At 39.0% G+C, this 6022-nt stretch overlaps 1 pseudogene; it reads left to right on the top strand.

Moving 5' to 3' along the window:
• The first annotated feature begins 2439 nt into the window (after nucleotides 1–2439).
• LOC130712951 (uncharacterized) lies at nucleotides 2440–6022 on the top strand (annotated as a pseudogene).

Consider the following 6022-nt stretch of genomic DNA (forward strand, 5'->3'; position numbering starts at 1 on the left):
AAAGATTAGAAATATCGAGAGAAATAGGTGTACGCGGGTGGAATCTTCGTTTGAAGCTCGGAATAGAAAAAGGTCTTCATCGTCCGTTGGTTTTAGGGTTTTTGAGCTATCAGGGATTCGGTTTCGGCAAACCTCCGAGTATCGGAATTTGACGTTCTTACATTCTAGGGTTTCGTATCGAAACGCTGGTTATGGAAAGGAATAAGAGAAATTCTTATATTCCTCAAGAAGATTTTTGGAAAATTTCCTATAGTGTTCCAAGGGTGGAAGTTAGTTGGAAATTATATTCCTATAGTGTTCCAAGGGTGGAACATAGTTTTGTTTCCTAAGGTTCTTGTCCTAGGTTTAAATGCGAATATTAGTCGTGCTATAACTCTTATCGAATTTGATACCATCTTTAGCCTTTCTTGAACTTTCTCCTTCACAAATTCATTCCATCCATTTACCCCTTGTTCAGGTTTTCCCTTCACGTTACATCAAATTAATCGTGAAAAGAAATTTTATTCTGTTCATTCCAAACTTAAAAGCTTGGGTCTCACACATGTCCTCAATGGACTCACTGGATTCCACTTGGAAGGATTCATACTTTCTGATTAAGGCCAACGCCTTTGATTCCTTCACCTTCTTGTTTCCTTCATGGGTCATCTTTAATGAATCAAAGATACCCTTAGCATACTCACGATCTGTGATCTTTTGATATTCTTTGTAAGAGATAGCACTTAGAAGAATAGTTCTAGCTTTATGATGCAGTGAGTAAAGCTTCTTTTGTTCTACAGACATCTCTGATCTTGAGATCTTCTTGCCATCAACATCAACTGGACGCTCGTAGCCATCCATTGTAATATCCCAGAGATCTGCATCAAAGCCCAGAAAGAAGCTTTCAATCCTGTCTTTCCAGTATTCAAATCTTTGCCCATCAAACATAGGAAGGAGGCTTTGCACTGTAGACATCTTTTTGCGTTTCAATGGTGGCAGCCATTTTAGTTTTTCACACCGGCCCGGATCACTGAACACTGTTAGGTGTGGTAATCAGAACTTGCGCTCTGATACCAATTGAAGGTATGAAAAAAGATAGAAAGGGGGGTTTAAATAGCTTTTTACAACTAAAAACTCAACCCACTTGAGATTTAAATAAATCTCTTCAAACACCTATGATAAAAGTGCAGAGATAAGAGATAAGGAAAGCACACAAATGATTTTATCCTGGTTCACTTGATAAATCCCTCAAGCTAATCCAGTCCACCCGTTAAGGTGATTTCTTCCTTCTTAGAATGAAGGCAATCCACTAATCAGAGTTTTGTTACAACTGCACTTGCTACCTGCAAAGTGACTAACAATACACTGACTTAGCTATCACTAAGATTCACTCTCTTAGTCTTCTCTAGGATCCGATTAACCTTGATCTCCTAAAGGTAAAACAAACAACTGTTTGAATGTATTGAGTTTACAAATAAGTGCTTCTTCAAAAGCTGATAGTAAACACACTTAGTTCTATTTGAAGAAAGATTTCTAAGAAGATTTGAAATATTTCTTGCGCGTGAGTAAGTTTCTTAGACCACATCTTTCAATCTTCAACCACTTTATACACTCCAAGGATTAGGGTTTGAACGTTGCATGGAGATGCTACCGTTGGAGGGCAGATCTGGAATTTCTAGGTCCTACTGTGGCTGAATCAGTTAGATAAGGTCGTCAGGAATGGTACAATTGCTTTTGTACTTTGGATAGCGACATGACCTTCAACCTTGTTGACTTCTGATCAGAGTGATGCTTCATCTTGGAACTTGTGAAGCTTGATGATCAGAGTCAGACGGAAGCTTGGATCCTCTGACCTTTGTACCTTCTGCTGCTGGACTCAGAGGAGAAGTACTTGGTCTTCAGAGCCAGCTTACTCTTGGACTTCAGAGTCTTCACTACTCAGCTTCTGATACTTCAGAGCTTCTGATCCTTCAGAGCGTTTGATCCTTCAGAGCGTCTGATCCTTCAGAACATCTGATCCTTCAGAGCTTCTAGTGAGCTGAATCCATATCAGAGCTTTGTAATCTTCAGATTTTTTGAAGCTTGATCTACTGTTCAAATTGAACATAGTACGTGCGAAAGCGTTGCAGAGGTTACTCTTTGAGCATTGTGCTTCTGATTCTTGTGAGATAGGTCCACAGTCATGGCCTGTCATTTGAACACTCAGAAAACAACGTTAGAGTACCATAATTGTTCATACTTAATAGTTAACTTGTAATCATCAAAACATATAGTTGTACTACTAGATCAAAACTTGATCTTACAACACTTCTCTCATTGTTTATTCAATTTATTGTTTTCTTTCATTTTTTTATTAGGAAAAATAATGATGCTTACCACTCATAAAATTAATGGGTTATGTAAAATACTAAATGGCCATTTGTTAATTCAGGTGCTGTGTGACTGTGAGTGTGTTTGTTCCTAATGGCTAGTGCTGGAGATGTTGGTGGGTCTACTGAAGGTGGCGGGGCTGGTGGTAGCTCCTCAACTGTTAGGGTTGTTCTTCCTCAGAGCAAATTTTCCAAAGGGCAGAGAACTGATCCAGGATGGAAGTATGGAATTGCTATTGGTGAAAGTACTTCCAAGGTTATGTGCAAATTCTGTAAGAAAGAACTAAATGGAGTAGTTTACCGGTTGAAGCATCACTTGGCCAAAACAACACAGAATTGCAATGTATGTGAGAGTGTTCCTGATAATGTATATGAAGAGATGAAAGCACTTGTTGTAAGATCAAGTTTTGATCATGTAGTACAACTCTATGTTTTGATGATTACAAGTTAACGTTTTAGTATGAACAATTATGGTACTCTAACGTGTTTTCTGAGTGTGTTCTTGACAGGCTCTGACCTTGATATAATCTCACACAAATCAGAAGCACTTTGCTTAAAGAGTGACCCTAGCAACGCTTTCGTAATCTCTATGTTCAAACTGAACAGTAGAAAAGCTTCAGAAGATCTGAAGATAGTCAAGCTCTGATGTGGACTCAACTCACTTGAAGTTCTGAAGATCTAGACGTTCTGATAACCCAGACACTCTGAAGGTCAGAAGCTCTGATGGTTTAGAAGACTCTGAAGATCCAGAAGCTGAAAAGTACAGTCTATGAAGTCCAAAAGCAAACTGGCTTTGAAGACCAAGTACTTCTCCTCTGAGTTCAGAATCAGAAGATACAACGGTCAGAGGATTCATGCTTCCCTCTGACTCTGATCAACAAGCTTCACAAGTTCCAACACGAAGCATTCCTCTGATCAGAAGTCAACAAGGTTAAAGGTCACGTCACTATCCAAAGTACAAAAGCAAGTGTACTATCCTGACGGCCTAACCTAACATTCTCAGCCACAGCAGAAGCTGGAAATCCCAGATCTGCCCTCCAACGGTAGCATTCCCATGCAATGTTCAAACCCTAATCCTTGGAGTATATATAAAGGCTGAAGACTGAAAGATGCTGTTGAAGAAACTTATACGCGCAAGTAATATTCAAATCTTCTTAGCAATCTTTCTTCATCAAATTCATTGTGTTTACTATAAGCTTTTCAGAAGCAATCTCTTTGTAAATAATATTTTTTAAACAGTTGTTTAGTTTACCTTTAGGAGATCAAGGTTGATCGGATCCTAGAGAAGACTAAGAGAGTGAATCTTAGTGTGAGCTAAGTCAGTGTATTGTTAGTCACTTGTAGGTTTCAAGTGCAGTTGTAACAAATCTCTGGTTAGTGAATTGCCTTCATTCTAAGAAGGAAGAAATCACCTTCACGGGTGGACTGGACTAGCTTGAGTGATTCATCAAGTGAACCAGGATAAAATCCTTGTGTGCTTTTCTCATCTCTTATCTTAAGCACTTTACTTGTGTCTCGAAAGATTTGTTAAAATCTTAAGTGAGAAGTTTTATTCTGAAAACGCTATTCAAACCCCCCCTTCCTATCGTTTTTCATACCTTCACTTGTGGTGGGCGTGAAAAATAGGATGAAAACAACTGCAATGAGGGGAAAGAAGAGACACTTTAAGGTGGTTGATGTTGAGGAAGTTGAAGATAGTGGAACTAAGAAGCTTGCCCAACCTAGAGTGACTACTATTTTAAAAAAGGATATAAGAAAGGATGCATGTCATGCTATTGCTAGGTTTTTCTACAACAATGCCATTCCATTCAATGTGGTAAGAAGTGAAGAGTTTCCTACTATGTGTGAGTTGATTGCCCGACATGGTCAAGGATTCAAGCCCCCCCTCTTTTAAAGACATAAGGGTAAGTTCTTGAAGCAAGAAGTTAAGTTAACAATGGATGCTATTGAAGAACATAGAGCTGTTTGGAAGCAAGTTGGGTGCACTTTAATGACAGATGGGTGGACTGATACAAGGAGGAGAACAATTCTGAATTTCTTGGTGAATAGCCCTAAAGGTACGGTGTTCTTGAAGTCTATTGATGCCTCCCACATATCCAAGACGGCGGAAGCCATCTTTAAAATGCTTGATGAAGTTGTTCAAGAGATTGGTGAAGAGAATGGTGTTCAAGTTGTGACAGACAATGCGACCAACTACAAATCTGCTGGAGAGTTGTTGATGGCCAAGAGGAAGAAGTTGTATTGGATACCTTGTGCAGCTCATTGTATTGATCTAATGCTAGAAGATTTTGAGAAAAAGGTGCCCATTCACAAGGAGACAATTCCCAAGGGGAGAATGATCACAAGATACATCTATGCAAGAACTGCTCTCATAGTTTTGTTGCAACATCACACCGACAACAAGGACGTGGTGAGGCCCGGCATGACTCGATTTACTACTTCTTACATCACTTTAGGGTGTCTTTATGAGAACAAGGGTTCTTTGAAGAGAATGTTTGCAAGCAAGGAATGGCATAAGACCCCATATTCTAAGACAAGGGAGGGAAAACATGTGGAGGAATTGGTTGGGAACAACCAATTTCGGAAGGAGGTATATATTTGCTTGAGGGGTTCACTTCCTCTTATTAAAGTGCTTCGTGATGTTGATTCTGATGAGAAGCCAACAATGGGCTTCATTTAGGAGGCAATGAACCAAGCTAAAGAGACAATTCAAAGCGATTTCCATGGTGTTAAGAAGTGGTCATTCAATCTATACTTTCTATAATTCAATTTTACTATGGTTTATATTCTTTAGCTTCTTTTTTACAAGTGAACTATCCATATATTTTAGGTATCAACCATTGTGGGATATTATTGATGCAAGATGGGATAAACAACTCCATAGGCCCTTGCATGCTGCCGGCTATTATGTCAACCCTCAATTGCATTATGCTCCTGGTTTTAAGGTAGATGTTGAAGTTCAAAAAGGAATATTTGATTGTTTGTACAAGATGGTGCCTAATTATGAAGAACGTGAGATGATATCTGTTCAAGAAAAAATGTTTCATGGCAAGAGTGGTTTACTTGGATGTGACCTAGCTCTTGGAACACTTCACAAGAGGACTCCAATAGAATGGTGGGAGTTCTATGGGGATGAAGTTCCAGATTTGCAAAAGTTTGCTATCGGTGTGTTGGGCTTGACATGTAGTTCTTCTGGATGTGAATGTAATTGGAGTGGCTTTGAGAAGGTAAATATGAACTAACTCTATAAATTATAACTAATAGTCTAATACTACTACCTTTGCATATATTGATTATTATTTGCAAATGTTTGAGTTCACACTAAGAGGAGAAACCGCTTAAAGCAAGAAAAGAAGAATTGAGTTGTTTTTGTCATGACTGATTCACAATTAGCCAAAAAGAAGAAAGCTAGGAAAGCTCGTGTGCTTGATCTTGTAGATGTTCCATCCGATGATGAGTGGATTGTGGATAAAGATGCCAACAATGAAGATTTGGATGAGCACTTGGATGTTGAAGAACAACTTGGAGAAGAGGAAACATATGGTGTTGTTCAAGCTCATGGTGGTGGTGGTGATTATGATGAGGGAGAGAACTTGGATGATGAAGTTGATGGACCTGAAGATGAGGATCTTATGGAGGAACCTGATGATTTTAATTTGTCCAACTTCATAGCGTAG

Source organism: Lotus japonicus, chromosome 4, assembly GCF_012489685.1.
Source record: "Lotus japonicus ecotype B-129 chromosome 4, LjGifu_v1.2".
Classification (NCBI taxonomy): domain Eukaryota; kingdom Viridiplantae; phylum Streptophyta; class Magnoliopsida; order Fabales; family Fabaceae; genus Lotus; species Lotus japonicus.